This window comes from Bubalus kerabau, chromosome 20 (genome assembly GCF_029407905.1).
Source record: "Bubalus kerabau isolate K-KA32 ecotype Philippines breed swamp buffalo chromosome 20, PCC_UOA_SB_1v2, whole genome shotgun sequence".
NCBI lineage: Eukaryota > Metazoa > Chordata > Mammalia > Artiodactyla > Bovidae > Bubalus > Bubalus kerabau.
The window spans coordinates 23,183,306-23,204,725 of record NC_073643.1 but is presented as its reverse complement, the minus strand read 5'-3'; the positions used below and the strand labels follow the sequence as shown (position 1 = coordinate 23,204,725).

General features: G+C 41.6%; 1 long non-coding RNA gene across 11 annotated transcripts in view; it reads right to left on the bottom strand.

The window, feature by feature from the left end:
- Positions 1–21,420, bottom strand: part of LOC129634758 (uncharacterized) — a 68,045-nt gene that overhangs the window by 10,772 nt on the left and 35,853 nt on the right. For 4 of the 11 annotated variants that reach the window (XR_008705883.1, XR_008705884.1, XR_008705886.1 and 1 more), the window contains exon 2: positions 10–200. This is a non-coding gene — a long non-coding RNA (uncharacterized LOC129634758). Of the gene's footprint in view, positions 1–9; positions 269–734; positions 938–1,695; positions 1,780–21,420 lie in introns of all 11 variants that reach the window. The other 7 variants (XR_008705878.1, XR_008705879.1, XR_008705880.1 and 4 more) reach the window with 5 other exon arrangements.

The following is a 21,420-nucleotide window of genomic DNA, read 5'->3' as shown; positions in this document are numbered from 1 at the left end:
AGTGCTTACCTGAGGAATGAGAACTCTGAGAGCTCCTGAACAAATAACAGGGGCGGGTTTAGCCCAGTGGCTATTGGTTCTTCTCGATGGGCGACTGCCAAGCAGACTGTCACGGGTAACGCGGGCACACGTGGTCGAGTCTAGAATGCCAGTTCAGGCTCCCGCTCCTGCACGTTCCCTGGGGGACCTGAACTTGTCATCTGCCATGCAAAGAAGCACCGAGCAGCGAAGTCAGCTTTCCTTCAATGGTCAGAGGCCTTCGTGACAGCTGGAAATGTTTGACAAATCTAACTCGTCTATCCAAAGGCAGAGAAAGCTGTCCCCTCCTTAGAGCACTGCCTGCCCTGGTTGCTCTTGTAATGTTGATTTTCTCTGTGCTTTGCCAAATAAGAATAATTACCATCCAATGTCAGAAACTAGGTTGGGATTAAACTCCACTTAAATGACTCGCTTCAAAACCAATGCTTCTGCGTTATAAATTCGGTAACTTTAAAAACAAGTGAATCATTTTCCAGTCAATACAGCATATCTCCATAAAATTTTTCCATAATAAAACCAATACAAGATAGACACGTACTTGTATCTATGAACAAACCACCAGCACTCCATGCCAAACCCCACCACGTGAGCCCCAGCCCATGGAGACTTGCTCCCCTTGGCTCTCCCTTTGATCTCCCAAGCTGCCCAGCCCGGCGAGGCAGTGTGTGTGGTTTGTCTCCCAGAGCCTGTCCCACCTCACTCACTGCCAAGTTCTGCTTTGACATGTTCAGGTGGCAGCTTTTACAGGTTTGTCATGTTTCATTTGATTCCTGTCACTTAAGATACAGATCTTCATTTGGTTCGCCAGCTTCAGCAGAAAATAAATGGAATTCTTCTCCACCCCACATGCAGTAGATTCTACCAGTGGAGTTTGGGTGTGAGCACAAAGCTGGTACAACTGAAACAAAATTTGAAATAATAGCTCCCGTGGCCTTTGATGTATAATTGTGATTTCACCTTTTTCCAGACATCGCTTTTTCAACACTTCTATTTCAAGGTTCAAGTTGCCTTTAAAGTTACTCAGTAGCATGGAAACTTACATTACCATATGTAAAATAGCCAATGGGAATTTGCTGTATGACTCGGGGGAAATCATGGGCTCTGGGACATCTAGAGGAGTGGGATGGAGAGGGAGATGGGAGGGAGTTTCAAATGGGAGAGGATATATGTATACCTATGGCTGATTCATGTTGAGGTTTGACAGAAAACAAAATTCTGTAAAGCAATTATCCTTCAATTAAAAAATAAAAAGTTACTCAGATGAAGAATCAGTGCTATTGGACTAATGTGTTATATAGCACAGTGCTCACAAGCAGGACAGTCTTTTTGGCTCTCATGATTTAATTTTAAAAGTTTGCTGTAGCAACAACTAAGATTTCAAGATTTTGCCAATTTCCTTAACTAAACCATTTGTTATGTCAAAGAGTCTGGGAAGCTCCATTTCACCTTTCTAACGCTTATATTACCTTTCCCATTTCTACTTATGTCCCTAAAATTCTGTAGTGATAAACCTTGTTTCCTCCTACAAATAAAGTCTTAAAGCTTTACTTGATATTCCCCGCAGGGCAACTGTTCTTAGAACTGTGCGCCTCTACTCACACACACACACAAAATACAACTCTTTATTTTGTTTTTAAAAAATATGATTCAACTTACCTGGTTTTCTTCAGTTGGTTTCATTTGGTTCTACTTTCTGAAAATGAATTGCTTGATTGTGCGCTTGTAAAAACTGCTTTCACCCTGTTTAAACATTTCCTAATGTAAATTATAAAGCAAGCAAACTTTACTTGTGGGAGCTAACCAGCAACACTGTCTTTGCAGTAGCAACCTAAGCACAGTGTTACTTATGTGCTAATGGGAAATGACCAAGTTCTTTATGGTAAACTAAGGAATTATCACATTAAAATCTCAGTTATTGATTTCTGTATCTTCCTCCCATGGTTGGTTTGGGTAATGTGCTAATGAGAGACAGCCTGAAAGTTTCTGCTAATTGTTTTAAGGCTAATCACGAGAGCTTTCACACAGATGGAAATTTAGTCTTCTAAGACTATTAATTACGAAAGGAGAATAAGTATGTACTTACACAAGTAGAGTTGGGTTTTGCTAAAATGTTTTTACAGATTTTAAAAAACAGAATGTGCTTGACAGCAGGCTTAATTTATATGACAATAAAAGTCACGTTTACACAAGACAGGATGTCATAACAAAGGACTCCTACTGCAGGCTCTTGAGACAATGTGTTCCTATCTGCCACAGAGCAGGAGTGAAACTTTTCATTTTTAATTGGAGAATAATTGCTGTACAATGTTGTATTGATTTCTGCTGGATGACAATGTAAATCAGCTCTAAGTGCACATATATTCTCTTCCTCTTGAGCCTCCCTCCCACCCCCATCCCACTTCCCTGTCATCACAGAGCACAGGGCTGAGCTCCCCACCAGCTACCTATTTTACACATGGTAGTGAATGTAAGGCAGCGCTGCTCTCGATTCGTCCCACCCTCTCATTCCCTTATTGTGTCCACAACTCTGTTCTCTGTTTCTGTGTCTCTCTTCCTGCCGGGCAAATAAGTTCATCAGTACTGCTTTTTTAGGTTCCATATATACGCTTGAATATACGGTATGTGTTTTCCTCTTTCTGACTTATACTCACTCTAAAAGGCTCTAGATTTTTCCACCTCACTACAACTGACTCAAATGCATTCCTTTTTTATGGTGGAGTAATACTGGAAGTGTAAATTGATACAGCCAGTATGGAAAAACAGTATGGAGATTCCTTAAAAATCTAGGAATAAAGCTACCATATGACCCAACAGTGCCACTACTGGGCATATACCCAAAGAAAACCATAATTCAAAAAGACAGATGCACCCCAATGTTCATAGCAGTGCTGTTTTCAGTATCCAGGACATGAAAGTGATCTAGATGTCCATTGACAGATGAATGGATAAAGAAGCTGCGGTACATAAATACAACGGAATGTTAACCATGAAAAGAAATTTTTCATTGTAAAGGTTAGAAATTGAGCCTTAGAGTGGTAAAGGAACTTGCCCAAGGACCTAAGTCCAAAATAAATGAAGGCCCCCCCCCGACTTGGCCAAACAGGAGAGAGCTCTTATACCTACCATTTTCCCTCCGTAAAAGGGCTATCATATCTTATTAGCAGCAGTTTCCCATAATGGTTCTTCCTTTACAGGAAGTCCTTATGCAGAACTGTAGTTTGTCCAATACAAATGGATTTCCTTTTCACACCTCTTTCATAAGAGGATCTACACGCTAGAAAGTGCTGAAGGTGATTACTTTGTCAAGAGTGAAAACTTTGTGGCAAAGATAAGAAGCTTCTAAAATCTCTATCTTTTACAACTACCGATCTCATGTCAATACCTCTATTTAACTGCATTTTTCAACAGGAGAATCTGTTTTCTCAGACAAGGTGGCTTTCTCCCCATGAAATATTCCACACAGGCTAGTCGGTGTTGATTGGCCAACTCTGCTCTCCTTTCGTTATACTGATCACTTGTTCACAATCAACTAGAATGTTGGAAAACCCCCATAAAGATTTCGATTTTACAGAAAGTACCCAAAATTCCACCAGTTTTGCATCACAAAGTAGTGGTTAAGGTAGAGTTTTGAGTAAAATGCCATGCGTGTGGTTTTTGTGGGTGGTTACAGCTCAGAGCGACTCTTGGGCCTCGTCAGTAATCTCCAGGCGACAACGAGAATGGCTATTACAAACTAAGACGATTCTGATCTTCGTAGCAAACATCTCTCTGTCTTTGGTATCCTATGCCACCTTAGGCAACTCACAACCTCAAGGCTGATCTCAAAACCTACCAATGGAAGACAATAAAAAGACCTCTGGCAGGTTTTACACTGGGTTAAGTTTGACAATGCTCATGGGCTGTGAACGCTCCAGCTGCTGGTAGTTTAAACTCATCTGGTAAAACAAATCTTTAGCCCACTGAGGTACTACATTAAAAAAGAAAGAAAGAAAAAAGAATTAACCCAAGGAGAAACTTAAAATATTTTAAGGTCATGACAAACTAGTGTGAAAGAGAATCCTAACACCTAGAAGTGAAACTGCATCATCCACCCAGCCTGGAAAGAAAAAAGAAAGCTAAAAACCACGATCGATTAAGAATGCCGAGTCTGAGAAAACCCCTAAGGTGAATTCTGAACAACAACAAAAAAAGAGTCCCACAACACAAGAAGTGCATACTGTATGCAAGAACTGCTAATGGAAAGAGTTCGCCAGCATTTCTGTAATGACCTCACGAAAGACGACTGCTCCTATGTAAATGAAACTGTAGACAATCCAGGAATTTAACCTGTCCATTTCAGAACTGAATTAAGCTAGTGATTTAATCTTTCTGACATACCTGTCACCTATACCATCTCATGAAGACTTGTCAGAAAGCTCTGTAGAACAAGAAAAACAATTAAGATGCGATATGAGACTAGGAAGCAAAACCACACCAAGGCTGGAGTGCTAAATGTTAGTTTACTTCAGAGCCCCCCTGGCAGCAGGATGAGAGGAATATGACCTTGAGGCTGATGAGAGTCTTCATACCAGCTCTACCACTTCAAAGCTATGACTTAAAGCAAGTTTTTTAATCATTGTAATTTTCACACACACATATACACACACACCCTGCTCCCCTCCACCATTTAAAGAGTGGAGACACGACCATTTCTTTGGACAGCAATACGCTTTAAGAAAGACAATACAGGGGACTGCTCTGGTGCTCCAGTGGTTAAGACTTCGTGCCGCCACTGCAGAGGCATGGGCTCTGGTCCCATCACTTCATGGGAAATAGATGGGCAAACAGTGGCAGGCTTTATTTTTTTGGGCTCCAAAATGACTGCAGCCATGAAATTAAAAGACGCTTACTCCTTGGAAGGAAAGTTATGACCAACCTAGACAGCATATTAAAAAGCAGAGACATTACTTTGTCAACAAAGGTCCGTCTAGTCAAGGCTATGGTTTTTCCAGTAGTCATGTATGGATGTGAGAGTTGGACCATAAAGAAGGCTGAAGGCCAAAGAACTGATGCTCTTGAACTGTGGTGTTGGAGAAGACTCTTGAGAATCTCTTAGATGGCAAGGAGATAAAATCAGTCAATCCTAAAAGAAATCAATACTGAATATTCATTAGAAGGACTGATGCTGAAATTGAAGCTCCAATACTTTGGCCACCTGATGCAAAAAGCCAACTCATTAGAAAACACCTTGATGCTGGGAAAAATCGAAGGCAGGAGGAAAAGGGGATGACATAGGACAAGATGGTTGAATGGCATCACTGACTGAATGGACATGAGTTTGAGCAAGCTCTGGGAGACAGGGAAAGACAGGGAAGCCTGGCGTGCTGCAATCCATGGGGTTGCAAAGAGTCGGACACACCTGACCGACTGAACAACAATAGTTTAGCAGTGACCCAAAAGGAGTTGCACAGACAATAAAAGATCAGGCAGTCACCACTCTTTTTGCTGCAGACCACTGAATCTTATAACTAACCGATACTCAATGCCTCTAGCTTCAAGACTCCTGCTCCACAACTCAAAACCATCCCCTACTGCTCCCTTTCTATGTGTGTTAGCCGCTCAGTTGTGTCTGACTCTTTGCGACCCCATGGACTGTAGCCCGCCAGGCTCCTCTGTCCATGGAGTTCTTCACGCAAGAATACTGGAGTGGGTTGCCATTCCCTTCTCCAGGGGATCTTCCTGACCCAGGAATTGAACCTGGGTCCTCCTGCATTGTAGGCAGATTCTTTACTGTCTGATCCATAATTAGGCTACCGTGATCTTCCCCCTTCTTTCAGTTCTTGTAAGAGATAAACCTATAACTGTGTTCTCTCCATGCATGTGTCCTCTGGACCCACCTGCACCCCCATACCCCTCTCTCCACCTGACTCCCTCACCCAACCAGGCTAAAAGACAATCCCTCAACCATCTGGGGACGATTATGACACCTCTCAGATCATACCAAAAGAGACAAAACACATCAAGAAGTTATGGCCAGGACTTCCCTGGTGGTTCAGTGGCTAAGACTCCAGGCTCCTAATACAGGAGACGTGGGTTTGATCCCTGGTCAGAGAATTAGATCCCACATGCCACAACTAAAGATCCTGCATGCCACAGCTAAAAATCAGCACAGCCAAATAAATACTTTAAAAAAAAAATTATGGCCATAACACAGAAGTATGGTTTCTTTATATATGAATATACACACAACGTGGATGAATCTCAAAAGGATTATGTTTAACAAACTAAATCAGACTCAAAAGGACACATGGTGTGTCATTCCATGGATATGACATTCTTGAAAAAACCTACAGGAACGGAAATCAGGTCAGTGGTTGCCAGAGACAGGCGGTACGGAGAGGAAATTTATTACAGAGGGACACAAGTGAAACATTCTGGGTGATGGAAATAACCTCAGTGTATCAGCAGCTACTTGATCATACAAACCTTTCAAAATTCATAGTACCGTAACCTAAGAAGGGTATATTTTGCTATACACAAATTATACTTCAGTAAACTTGACATGAAAAAAACTAGTGGGAAGGGGCAAAGGTCCAGGCGTGAAGTAACCTGCTCCCCAGGAACTCTGATGCAGGCTGTCCATGGCCCATGTTCTGAGAACTGCTGACGTCTGGCTTGTGTCACAATGCCTTCGTCCTTAGCTCATATGCACTGTGCTTACTTTTTGAGCTGAGTATCATTTCACAGTGATTAGGAGGATCCAGGTCAGAAATGTGCCCACTGGGGAGTCTAGGAGGGCTGGTAGTGAGACTCAAAAAAAAAAAAAAAAAAAAAGGATTTTTTCTACTTTTAAAGAAATGTCTGTGTTTGAGAACTTACAAACATAACAATCCTATAAATACACTGCATTTCTTTTTTCTTGCTACTACTAACAAATTTTCCAAAACTTTAAAGTTATCTTAAGCTTCTGGTCATCAAAGTCTTACATGAGTTGACAGGGTTAAAGCCTTCTGGAGGCCCTAGGGGAGATTCATTTCCTTCCCTTTTTCAACTTCTAAAGCTGCCTGTGTTCCTTGGCTCGTTGCCTGCTCCCACCTGCAAAGCTAGAAATGGCTGATCAAATCCCTCACAGTCTGTACCACACGGACTGTGATGCTATGCCTTCCTCTCTTACTTACTAGGACTTCTGTGTTGACACTGGCCCCATGTGACTAATCCAGGAAGTCTCCCTATCTCAGCATCCTCAGCATAACCACATCTGCCAAATCCCTTTTGCCATGGAAGGTAATATATTCACAAGACCTAGGCATTCAGACATGAACATCCTTGAGGGGCCCATTATTCCACCTACCACATTTGCCTAAGCAGAAACCAGGCAGTTGCTCCTGTTTAAGACAAGACAAGAAAAACAAATCACCAATCTGTTTTCATGCCTGATGGATTTGAATACAACTGGGAAAGTCATATTTTCTTCTGGTCCAACAGGCTGAACAAGTCAGTTAATCAGCATGACCATACAGAATGATGAAGCCACCACATATAATTGCCCAAGAGAGACTGTGGCTTCCTTTTACTTTCACTACTGCTATTCCTAGAGATCCAGAAAAAATATTAAAAATGTGTTTACTTTTGAACACACACACACACACACACACACCTTATTAGAGTTTTTATTGACTAGGGTTTTACCTGTAAGAATTAATATTTCAAAAACAAGTTAAAATTCATTAAGGTACAAAGAAAACAAGAGTGGGCCAAAAACTTTCCACCCAGATAACCCTTGTTGATTAAACAAGCAAACAACAAAAGATGTATAAGATTATAACATTTAAATAATATGCCATTCATATCTTAAGTGAACCATTTTTTCAAACTTATTGCTCACTTTTAAATTTCTTTGATATTTCTTAATTAAAAAAAATTTTTTTTAATATTCTGGTTGTCAGTTCAGTTCGGTCACTCAGTCGTGTCCAACTCTTTGCGACCCCATGGACTGCAGCACACCAGGCCTCCCTGTCCATCACCAACTCCCGGACTTTACTCAAACTCATGTCCATTGAGTCAGTGATGCCATCCAACCATCCCATCCTCTGTCGACCCCTTGTCCTCTGGCCTTCAATCTTTCCCAGCATCAGGGTCTTTCAAAAGAGTCAGTTCTGTGCATCAGGGGGTCACGGTATTAGAGTTTCAGTTTCAGCATCAGTCCTTCCAATGAATATTCAGGACTGATGTTCTTTAAGATGGACTGGTTGGATCTCCTTGCAGTCCAAGGGACTCTCAAGAGTCTTCTCCAACACCACAGTTCAAAAGCATCAATTCTTTGGGCCTCAGCTTTCTTTATAGTCCAAATCTCACATCCATACATGAAAATCCATAGTTTTGACTAGACAGACCTTTGTTGGCAAAGTAATGGCTCTGCTTTTTAATACGCTGTCTAGGTTGGTTATGGCTTTTCTTCCAAGGAGCAAGTGTCTTTTAATTTTATGGCTGCAGTCATCATCTGCAGTGATTTTGGAGCCCAAAAAAAATAAAGTCTGTCACTGTTCCCACTGTTTCCCCATCTATTTGCCATGAAGTGATGGGACCGGATGCCATGATCTTAGTTTTCTGAATGTTGAGTTTTAAGCCAACTTTTTCACTCTCCTCTACACTTTCATCAAGAGGCTCATTAGTTCTTCTTCACTTTCTGCCATAAGGGTGGTGTCATCTGAAGATCTGAGGTTATTGATATTTCTCCCGGCAATCTTGATTCCAGCTTGTGCTTCATCCAGCCCAGCATTTCGCATGATGTACTCTGCATGTAAGTTAAATAAGCAGGGTGACAATATACAGCCTTGACATACTCCTTTCCCTATTTGGAACCAGTCTGTTGTTCCATGTCCAATTCTAACTGTTGCCTCCTGACCTGCATACAGATTTCTCAGGAGGCAGGTCAGGTGATCTGGTATTCCCATCTCTTGAAGAATTTTCCAGTTTGCTGTCCACACAATCAAAGGCTTTGGCATAGTCAATAAAGCAGAAGTGGGTATTTTTCTGGAACTCTCTTGCTTTTCTGATGACCCAACAGATGTTGGCAATTTGACCTCTGGTTCCTCTGCCTTTTCTAAATCCAGCTTGAACATCTGGAAGTTCATGGTTCATGTACTGTTGAAGCTTAGCTTGGAGAATTTTGAGCATTACTTTACTAGCGTGTGAGATGAGGGCAATTGTGTGGTAGTTTGAGCATTCTTTGGCATTGCCTTTCTTTGGGATTGGAATGAAAACTGACCTTTTCCAGTCCTGTGGCCACTGCTGAGTTTTCCAAATTTGCTGGCATATTGAGTGCAGCACTTTCTTTCACAGCATCATCATTTAGGATTTGAAATAGCTCCACTGGAATTCCATCACCTCCACTAGCTTTGTTCATAGTGATGCTTCCTAAGGCCCACTTGCCTTCACATCCCAGGATGTCTGGCTCTAGGTGAATGATCACACCATCGTGATTATCTGGGTCATGAAGATCTTTTTTGTACAGTTCTTCTGTGTATTCCTGCCACCTCTTCTTAATATCTTCTGCTTCTGTTAGGTCAGTACCATTTCTGTCCTTTATTGAGCCCATCTTTGCATGAAATGTTCCCTTGGTATCTCTAATTTTCTTGAAGAGATCTCTAGACTTTCCCATTCTATTGTTTTCCTTTTTTTTTTTTCACTGATCACTGAAGGCTTTCTTATCTCTCTTTGGTATTCTTTGGAACTCTGCATTCAAATGAGTGTATCTTTCCTTTTCTGCTTTGGTTTTCACTTCTCTTCTTTTCACAGCTATTTGTAAGGTCTCCTCAGACAGCCATTTTGCTTTTTTGCATTTCTTTTTCTTGGTGATGGTCTTGATCCCTGTCTCCTGTACAATGTCACGAATCTCCATCCATGGTTCTTCAGGCAGTTCTAATCCCTTGAACCTATTTGTCACTTCCACTGTATAATCATAAGGGATTTGATTTAGGTCATACCTGAATGGTCTAGTGGTTTTACCTACTTTCTTCAATTTAAGTCTGAATTTGGCAATAAGGAGTTCATGATCTGAGCCACAGTCATCTCCCAGTCTTGTTTTTGCTGACTGTATAGAGCTCCTTCATCTTTGGCTGCAAAGCATATAATCAAGCTGATTTTGGTATTGACCATCTGGTGATGTCCATGTATAGAGTCTTCTTGTGTGTTACTGGAAGAGGATGTTTGCTATGACCAGAGCGTTCACTTGGAAAAACTCTTATTAGCCTTCCCTGCTTCGTTCTGTACTCCAAGGTCAAATTTGCCTATTACTCCAGGTGTTTCTTGATTTCCTACATGTGTATTCCAGTCCTGTATAATGAAAATAACATCTTTTTTGGGTGTTAGTTCTAGAAAGTCTGTAGGTCTTCATAGAACCGTTCAAGTTCAGCTTCTTCAGCATTACTGGTCAGGGTATGTAGACTTGGATTACCGTGATATTGAATGGTTTGCCTTGGAAACAAACAGAGATCCTTCTGTCGCTTTTGAGATTGCATCCAAGTACTGCATTTCAGACTCTCTTGTTGACTATGATGGCTACTCCATTTCTTCTAAGGGATTCCTGCCCACAGTAATAGATATAACGGTCATCTGAGTTAAATTCACCCATTCCAGTCCATTTTAGTTCACTGATTCCTAAAATGTCGATATTCATTCTTGTCATCTCCTGTTTGACCACTTCCAATTTGGCTTGATTCATGGACCTAACATTCCAGGTTCCTATGCAGTATTGCTTTTTACAGCATCACACTTTGCTACTATCACCATTCACATCCACAACTGGGTATTGTTTTTACTTTGGCTCCATCTCTTTATTCTTTCTGGAGTTATTTCTTCACTGATCTCCAGTAGCATATTGGGCGCCTACCAACCTGGGGAGTTCATCTTTCACTGTCTTACTTTTTCCTGTTTCATACTGTTCATGGAGTTCTCAAGGCAAGAATACTGAAGTGGTTTGCCATTCCCTTCTCCAGTGGACCACATTTTATCACAACTCTTCACCATGACCCATCCGTCTTGGTGACCCTACATGGCATGGCTCGTAGTTTCATTGAGTTAGACAAGGCTGTGGTCCATATGATCAGATTGGTTAGTTTTCTGTGATTGTGGTTTTCAGTCTGTCTGCCCTCTGATGGAGAAGGATTAGAGGCTTAAAGAAGCTTCCTGATGGGAGAGACTGATAGGGGGAAACTGGGTCCTGTTCTGATGGGCAGGGCAATGCTCAGTAAATCTTTAATCCAATTTTCTGCTGTTGGGTGGAGCTGTGTTCCCTCCCTGTTATTTACCTAGGGCCAAACTATGGTGGGGACTTCCCTGTTGGCTCACACTATAAAGCAGCTGCCTACAATGTAGGAGACCCGGGTCCAATCCCTGGGTTGGGAAGATAACCTGGAGAAGGAAATGGCAATCCACTCTGGTATTCTTGCTTGGAAAATCCCATGAACAGAGGAGCCTGGTAGGCTACAGTCCATGGGGTAGTAAAGAGTCGGACATGACTGAGCAACTTCACTCACAAACTATGGTGGGGGCTCTGAAAGAGATGGGAATACCAGACCACCTGACCTGCCTCTTGAGAAACCTATATGCAGGTCAGGAAGCAACAGAACTGGAGGAACAACAGACTGGTTCCAAATAGGAAAAGGAGTACGTCAAGGCTGTATATTGTCACCCTGCTTATTTAACTTATATGCAGAGTACATCATGAGAAACGCTGCACTGGAAGAAGCATAAGCTGGAAACAAGATTGCCAGGAGAAATATCAATAACCTCAGATATGCAGATGACACCACCCTTATGGCAGAAAGTGAAGAGGAACTAAAAAGCCTTTTGATGAAAGTGAAAGTGGAGAGTGAAAAAGTTGGCTTAAAGCTCAACATTCAGAAAATGAAGATCATGGCATCTGGTCCCATCACTTCATGGCAAATAGATGGGGAAACAGTGGAAACAGTGTCAGACCTTATTTTTTTGGGCTCCAAAATCACTGCAGATGGTGATTGCAGCCATAAAATTAAAAGACACTTACTCCTTGGAAGGAAAGTTATGATCAACCTAGATAGCATATTAAAAAGCAGAGCATTACTTTGCCAACAAAGGTCCGTCTAGGCAAGGCTATGGTTTTTCCATTGGTCATGTATGGATGTGTGAGTTGGACTGTGAAGAAAGCTGAGCTCCAAAGAATTGATGCTTTTGAACTGTGGTGTTGGAGAAGACTCTTGAGAGTCCCTTGGACTGCAAGGAGATCTAACCAGTCCATCCTAAAGGAGACCAGTCCTGGGTGTTAATTGGAAGGACTGATGCTGAGGCTGAAACTCCAATACTTTGGCCACCTCATGTGAAGAGCTGACTCATTGGAAAAGACCCTGATGCTGGGAGGGATTGGGGGCAGGAGGAGAAGGGGATGACAGAGGATGAGATGACTGGATGGCATCGCCGACTCGATGGACATGAGTTTGGGTGAACTCCAGGAGTTGGTGATGGACAGGGAGGCCTGGCGTGCTGCGATTCATGGGGTCGCAGAGAGTCCAACACGACTGAGCGACTGAACTAAACTGAAACTATGGTGGAGGTAATGAAGATAATGCAACCTCCTTCAAAAGGTCCCATGTATGTACTGTTACACTCAGTGCCCCCAACCCTGCAGCAGGCCACCAGCAACCCATACCTCCGCTGGAGACTCCTGGACACTCCCAGGCAAGAGTTGGTCAGTCTCTTGCGGGGTCACTGCTCCTTTCTCCTGGGTCCTAGTGTGTACAAGGTTCTGTTTGTGCCCTTCAAGGGTCTATTTCCCAGTCCTGCGTATTTTTGAAAGGATAGTCTCCAACAAAAGAGGCTGGGAAAAGTGGATATCCACAGGTAAAAGAATGAAACTAGACTATACACAAACATGAACTTAAAATGTATTAAAAATTTATATATAAGACCTGAAACTTTAAAACTCCAAAAAGAAAACATAGAGGAAAAGCTTCATGACATTGGTCTTGGCACTGATTTGAATGCCAAAAAGGACAGAAAAGAAAAGCAAAATGGACAAGTCGGGGCTACATCAAACTAAAAAGTTTCTGCACAGCAAAGTAAACAATCAAGAGTCAAAAGGCAACCTATGAAAAGGTAGGAAGTATCTGCAAACTGATGAGAGATTAATATTCAAAATATATAAGGAACGAGTACAATTCAATAGCAAAACAGAACGAATAACCTGGTCAAAATGGACAAAAGATTTGGGAAGACATTTCTCCAAAGAAGATCTGCAAACAGCCAACCGGTATATGACAAGATGCTCATCATCAGGAAAGTGCAAATCAAAACCACAATGGGAAATCACCTTACGCCTCTCAGGATGGCCATTATCAAGAAAGCAAAATAACACGTGTTGGTGAGGATGTAGAGAAACTGGAGCCCTAGTGCACTAATGGTGAGATTGTTGGATGGTACAGCCACTATACAAAATGGTATAGAGGTTCCTCAAAAATCAAAACTAGAACTACCATATGATCCAGCAATACCCATTTCTTGGTATTTATCGAAGGGAAATGAAATCAAGATCTCTAAGAGCTATATGTACTCCCCTGTTTACTGAAGCATTGGTCACAAGTGCTAAAAGGTGGAAACAACTATTAGTCAACAGATGAATGGATAAAGAAAATATGGCATACACAGTGAAATATTATTCAGCCATAAAGAGAAGGATATCCTTTTGTATGCTACAAAATGGATGAAACGGGAGGGCATTATACAAAGTGAAAAAGCCAGCCAGAACAGATACTGCATTTTACACTTACATGAGTTATCTAAACTTAACTAAGCAGATGGAGTATGGTGGCAGCCAGAGTCTGAAGGAAAAGAGGAAATGGGGAGTTGTTATTCAATGGGTATACGTTTCCAGTCGTGCAAGATGAAAAAGTTCCAGAGATCTGCTACATAATATTGTGCTTGTAGTTAACACTGTACACTAATCTTTTATAAAAAGAGGTCTCATCTTATGTATGTTCTTACTATACTTAAAAAAAAAAAAAACAGGATAGGGAAAGAGATAGTTAGGGAGTTTGGGATAGACATGTACACACTGCTATATTTAAAATGGATAACCAACAAGGACCTACTGTACAGCACAGAGTTTTGAGCAATGTCATGTGGCAGAATGGATGGGAGGGGAGTTTAGGGGAGAATGGATATACATACGTGTGTACAGTTGTGCCCCTTTGCTATTGACCTGGAACTATCGCAACACTGTTAACTGGCTATACTCCAATACAAAATGTGGGCTTCCCAGGCGGTGCAGTGCTAATGAATCCACCTGCCAATGCAGGAGACACTAGTGGGTTCGATCCATGGGTCAGGATGATCCCCTAGAGAAAGAAAATTCTTGCCTGAAAAATTCCATGGACAGGGAAGCCTGGCAGGTTAAAGCCCATAGGGTTGCAAAGAGTTGGACATGACTGAGCGACTAACACTCACACAATACAAAATAAAGTTACATGTATATGTATGGCTGAGTCCCTTTGCTGTTCACCTGAAACTCCCACAACATTGTTAATCCACTATATCCCAATACAAGGTGTTTTGGTGTTAAAAATAGATAAATAAATCATTTTTTTTAAGTTAAAGGACAAAAAAGAAAAAGACAGCAGCCCAGAAGGTTTGATTTTGCTGGTGGTAGCTTCTGCCTTGGCTCACCAAAGAGTAGAGAACCTGCACTTTTCTGCACTGTGTGTGCAGTGAATTTCAGGCAGTTTCTCTTGGGTTAGGGTGATAGATACAGAAGCCAAATTATGGAGTCCACTAAAAAAATTAAGAAATCCACAAGAGCCTACTGGAATCTTCACTTTGGGCCATTCTTGATGCTTAGCACACCCCAGATCTCCAGCTTTCCAGTATACAAGAACCTCAAGGTTGCTCTGAGTGACCACACTGGACGTTCATCTTTAAAGAGGACCCGAAAAACCTCATCATGAGCCACCAGAGGGTTTGGAAAACACTGGCAAGAGCCTGTTTAATAAAAGCAAGAGAGACTGAGATAACAGCGGGACTGCAGACAAGATGGAGGAGCAGAAGGACTTGAACTTACCTCCTCCCAGGAAAACATGAAAATCACAACTAACTGCTGAACAACTATCAACAAAAAAAAACACTGCAACCTACCAATAAAGGACATTCTACATTCAAAGACAAAGAAGAAGCCACAATAAGACAATAGGAGGGGCATCTTCACAATACTAGCTAATCCCTACCTACCTATGTGTGCGTGCTAAGCCCCTTCAGTCGCGTCCAGCTCTGTGCAACCCTACAGTCTGCAGCCTGCCAGGCTCCTCCATCCATGGGATTCTCCAGGCAAGAATACTGGAGTGGGCTGCCATGCCCTCCTCCAGGGGATCTTTCTGACCCAGGTATCAAACCTGCATCAGTTACATCTACCTGCACCAGCAGGCAGGCTCTTACCATTAGTGCCACCTGGGAAGCTCACCTACTGTGTGGGCGAGCCACAAACTGGATAATAATTATATTGCAGAGGGTCTCCTGCAGGAGTGAAAGTTCTGAGCCCCACAGCAGGCTCCCCAGTCTGGGGGTCTGGTATCAGGAGGCAGAGCCCCCATGTGGCTTTGAAGGCCAGCAGGGCTTGAGTGTAGGAGCTCCACAGAATTAGGGGAAATAGAGACTCCACTCTTGAAAGGTGCACACACGGTTTCACATACAGTGGGAACCAGGGTAAAGCAGTGACTCCCCAGGGCTTCCCTGGTGGCTCAGTGGTAAAGAATCTGCCTGCGATGCAGGAGACCTAGGAGACATGGGTTCAATCCCTGGGTAGGGAAGATCCCCTGGAAGAGGAATGACAACCCACTCCAGTTTTCTTATCCGGAAAATTCAATGGACAGAGGAGCCTGGCGGGTTACAGCCTGTGGGGCTGCAAAGAGTCGGACACGACTGCAACTGAGTATGCATGCCCCAGGAGTCCAGGCCAGATGTACCTGCAGGACTTGGAGAGTATCCCAGCAAGGCAGGGGTCGGCTACAGCCCACTGCAGGGGCAAGAACACCAGCGGTACAGGGCCCTACGGAATACTTCTGGAGGGAGCTTTCCTGGAAGTCCTGTCTTGGCACCAAGACCTGGCCCCACTCAATAGCCTGCAGGCTCCAGTGCTGGGACACCTCAGACCAAACAACCAACAGGGTGGAAACACAGCCCCACTCATCAACAGACAGGCTGCCTCAAGTCATCCTGAACCCACAGCCACCTCGAGACATGCCCCTTGACACAGCCCTGCCCACCAGAGTGACAAAATCCAGCTTCATTCACCAATGGGCAGTCACCAGTGCCTCCCACCATGAAGTCTGCACAAGCCCCGGAACCAAACTCACCCACCTGGGGTTAAGTATTAGAGAAATGCAAATCAAAACTACAATGAGAAAAAATAAAAAATAAAAATACAATGAGGTATCATCTCACGCTATGCAGCATGGCCATAATCAAAAAATCTACAAACAATAAATGCTGGAAAGAGTGTGGAGAAAAGGGAACCCACTTGCACTGTAGGTCGGAATGTAAATTGATACAGCCACTATGGAGAACAATATGGAGGTTCCTTAAAAAATTAAAAAATATAGAACTACTAATGACCCAGCCATCCCACTACCGGGCATATAAAGCTACTAATGACCCAGCCCTCACCCAGAAGTGAAAGTGAAAGTCACGCACTTGTGTCCGACTTTTTGTGACCCCATGGACTATACAGTCCACGGAATTCTCCAGGCCAGAATACTGGAGTGGGTTGGGTAGCCATTCCCTTCTCCAGGGGATCTTCCCAACCCAGGGATCAAACCCAGGTCTCCCGCATTGCAGACAAATTATTTACCAACTGAGCCATAAGGGAAGCCCAAGAATACTGGAGGGGGTAGCCTATCCCTTCTCCAGCAGATCCTCCTGACCCAGGAATTGAACCAGGGTCTCATACATTGCAGGCGTATTCTTCACCAACTGAGCTATATAGCCTGAGAAAACTCGAATTCAAAAAGACACATGTGCCCCAATGTTCACTGCAGCACAACTGACAACAGCTAGGACACGGAAGCAACCTGTGTCCATCAACAGATGAATATGTGGCACATATACACAGTGAAATATTACTCAGCCATAAAAAGAAACAAAACTGGGTGATTTGTGGAGATGTGGATAGATCTAGAGACTGTCATACAAAGTGAAGAAAGTCAGAAGGAGAAAAACAAAACTAATTAATCACATATTAACATATGTGGAATCTAGAAAAATGGTACAGATGGACCTAGTTTCAGGGCAGGAACAGAGACACAGAGGTAGAGAATGGATGTGTGGACACGGCATGGGGCGGGGAGGGTGGGATGAACTGGGAGGTTAGGACTGACATACATACACTCTGAAGTGTAAAACAAATAGCTAGTGGGACCCTGCAGTACAGCCCAGGGAGTTCAGCTCAGGGCTCCATGGTGACCTAGCCAGGTAGGATGAGACAGGTATAGAATGGAGGGGAGGGGGAAGGCAGTCCAAGAGGGAAGGGATATATATACACACAGCTCATTCACTTTGTTGTAGAGCAGAAACTAACACTGCATTGTAAAGCAATCATACTCCAATAAAAAATAAAATAGCTAGAAGGATATATTATACAGCACGGGGAATACAGTCAGTCTTTTATAACAACTTTAAATGGAGTATAATCTTTAAAAATATTGAATCACTATGCTGTGTAACTGAAAGTAATATAATTTTATAAATCAACAAACTTTCATGTTAAGATTCAAGGTCTGCTGTTGGCGGAAATGTAAATTGATACAGCCACTATGGAAGACTGTATGAAGATTTCTTAAAAAACTGGAAATAAAACCACCATATGACCCAGCAATCCCACTAGTAGGCATATACCCTGAAACCAAAATTGAAAAAGATATGTATTCCATTGTTCATTGCAGCACTATTTACAATAGCAAGAACATGGAAGCAACCTAGATGTTCATCGACAGATGAATGGATAAAGAAGTTGTGGTAAATATGCACAATGGAATATTATTCAACCATAAAAAAGGAATGCATTTGAGTCAGTTCTAATGAGGTGGATGAATCTAGAGCCTATTATACAAAGTGAAGTCAGTCAGAAAGAGAAAGATAAATACTGTATTCTAACACATATATACGGAATCTAGAAGAATGGTACTGAAGAATTTATTTACAGGGCAGCAGTGGAGAAACCGGAGAAGGCAGTGGCAACCCACTCCAGTACTCTTGCCTGGAAAATTCCATGGATGGAGGAGCCTGGTGGGCTGCCATCTCTGGGGTCGCATAGAGTCAGACACGACTGAAGCAACTTAGCAGCAGTGGAGAAACAGACATAGAGAATAGACTTATGGACATGGGGTGAGGGGAGGAGAGGGTGAGATGTATGGAAAGAGTAACAAGGAAACTTACATTACCATATGTAAAATAGATAGCCAATGGGAGTTTGCTGAATGGCTCAGGAAACTCAAACAGGGGCTCTGTATCAACCTAGAGGGGTGGGATGGGGAGGGAGATGGGAGGGAATTTCAAAAGGAAGAGGATATATGTATATCTCTGGCCAATTCATGTTGAGGTGTGACAGAAAACAACAAAATTCTGTAAAGCAATGATCCTTCAATTAAAAAATAAAATTTAAAAAAATGCAATAAAAAAATCTCTCTCAAAATTCAAGGTCTGCAACATGCAACTTGAGTTTTTACCAATTATGTTCTAGAATAACAAACCATTTTTTAAAGAAAAACATTCTACTCATATTTCTTCAATTATTTCCCCTTTTCCATCCTGTTTATCTGCAATGTCAGTACCCTTTGCAGATACTGAAAACCACCATGTCTTACCTGGACTTCAGCAATGGTCTCTTAATGGTTGTTCCTCCTACGTACACTCTTGAAGTGCCCAGCATTCTCCTACCCTACTTTCCAAAATCCTGACCCACAGATTCAAAGTCCTTTGATTCCTTCTTCCTTATCTATCCTCATCTTTCACATTTTCTCCCTTCACCAAAGCCACTGCCCCCAACACACCCGTACATCTATAATGATGAACACCGTATTCTCCAGGTACTAGAACAATGAATGCACTCTTTGCATCCTCTTCTCACATGCTGCTCCTTTACTGAGAATGTCCACCTCCTCCTGCCTTCACTTGACTTTTACTTAACCTTCAGACCTCATCTAAGGTATCCTTTTCCTGAGAATCTTTCCATGACACTCTAAGCTGGGCTGGGTGCTGTTTATCCCTTACCACATTGCAGTTATTTAGCTCTCTACTACTCCATCTAAATTGTAACTCCCATGAGAGCTGGGGCTGCTTTACATCTTTTTCACCGCTCTATTCCTGTTACTGTTAAATTCAGAAATCTTTATTTTAATAATAGAAACAGGCACAAATCAGAACAGAGGAGTCAATCACACAGGAAGAGGTGTAATTCAGCTATACTGACTGCACTGACAATTGGCTCAATCAAAAATATCCCTTGCCACCATGTCTTTTTATACTGTGTATTATAGGACGTGGACTCAGTAGACCCTGGGCAATTTCCTTTTGCCTTCTCTGACTTTTTTCTTTTTTTGAAATTTTTTCTTATCTTCAATGGCTTTAGCAAGACTTATATCAAAATATTAAGCAAGATCTATATCAAAATGAAATTAAGCAAGACCTATATCAATATGATATTAAGCAAGACCTATATCAAAATGATATAAAATAAGACCTATATCAAAATGATATTAAGCAAGACCTATATCAAAATGATATTAAGCAAGACCTATATCAAAATGATATAGAAGAAATGATGAGAGGAGATAAAGTGAAAGCATTCTGTAAATCACACAATAGTACATACACATATAAATATCATATACATATATGTATCATTAATTAACCCATGTTGCTCAAAGTCTAAGGGCTTACTTTTATCCATCAGTGCTTTCTACTACTACTAATTCCCTATATTTTTAACTTTTATTTTAATAAAGCACAGGGTAGACACAAATTTACTGTTCCTTTTCTGAAGTCTACAACCCTTGTCATCCAATATCAATTTTATGAGCACATTCTGAAGTACTTGCTATGCATTCAATTAAAATTCTTGACCCCTTTATTAAAGTAAGAAATAAATGGCTTTGGCTAAGGGCCACACTAACATTGCAAGAGTTGATCATTTCATTTGAAACAAAGAAAAAAACAACAAAAATGTTAAAGGACACTACTGTTTCTCAATGCACCATTATAAATAGTCAGGATTTCTACAATTAAAAGGCTTCACTTTTCAGAAAGACTTTTTTCTCTTAAGAAAAATAGAGGAAACAAGTCATAAAACTAAGATGAAAGAACATAAACGCTGTATTATTCCTCAGTATCCAAAATGGTGAAATAAAATGGATATAAATGATAAACATAAATATTGAATAGAAATGGTACATTTTCAATGACTATTTCTTATGATTGTTGCACTTCATACTGTACTCTCAGTTAAATAATATATTTTCCAGTTTGAACTGGAAAAATGAGACCAAGGACAACTAACTAGCTTGTTGAAGCCAAATTCAAGAAACTGTACCATCAGCAAGTAAATTCTCCAACAACTGCTTAAAATGTTGAAACAAAAAGATGAAAATAAATGAAAAAGTCAAACTCTGGACTCTATCACATACTTTCAATAGTATATTTTTAAATGATCAAATCATAGATAATATCAACCAAATGGTCACTTTTTCCAACAAGGAGCCACTATCTAAGCAAGCCATTGACTTTCGCAAACATTTGTCAGTCATTTAAGGGGGTTAGGATCCATCAGTTATTTGTATGTATTTTAGCAAAGCATCAGAGATCATGTGTAGCCACTGGTAGGCTTACAAAAAGCTAGTCACATTCTCACAAGGCAGGTTTTATGATAAACACACCACAAACAGAAACTGCCACAGGCACTCGGGGGCAAAATCCAGCTGGGTTTCTTCATCCCTAATCCCAGTTTGAGCTGCAGGTTTTTTCCAGAAAGAACAGTAGTTTGATTTACTCAACAACTCAGCAGAAGTCAGGGTGTGGTCATCCTCCTCTAAATAATATTACAAACGGATTTTCCCTCAACTCTTGCAGCAGCAACAGGATCTTAAAGTAGTTACTGGTAGGAAAAGGTGAGATTAAGGTCAAAATGTCCCAAAAAAATTCAGAAAAGCTTTTAAGGACCACCCTAGGGACGATGGAGGAAGGGGCATTACTGAGACCAAGAAGGTAATACAGCACAGAACATGAATATTTTTCAAGCTTTCAACATGAAGCCCCAGTAACTGTTGAACATCTGGTTTTATCAGCTTTCCTGCTGAGTACTGACAATTTTACTCCGAATTAATCCAGTAC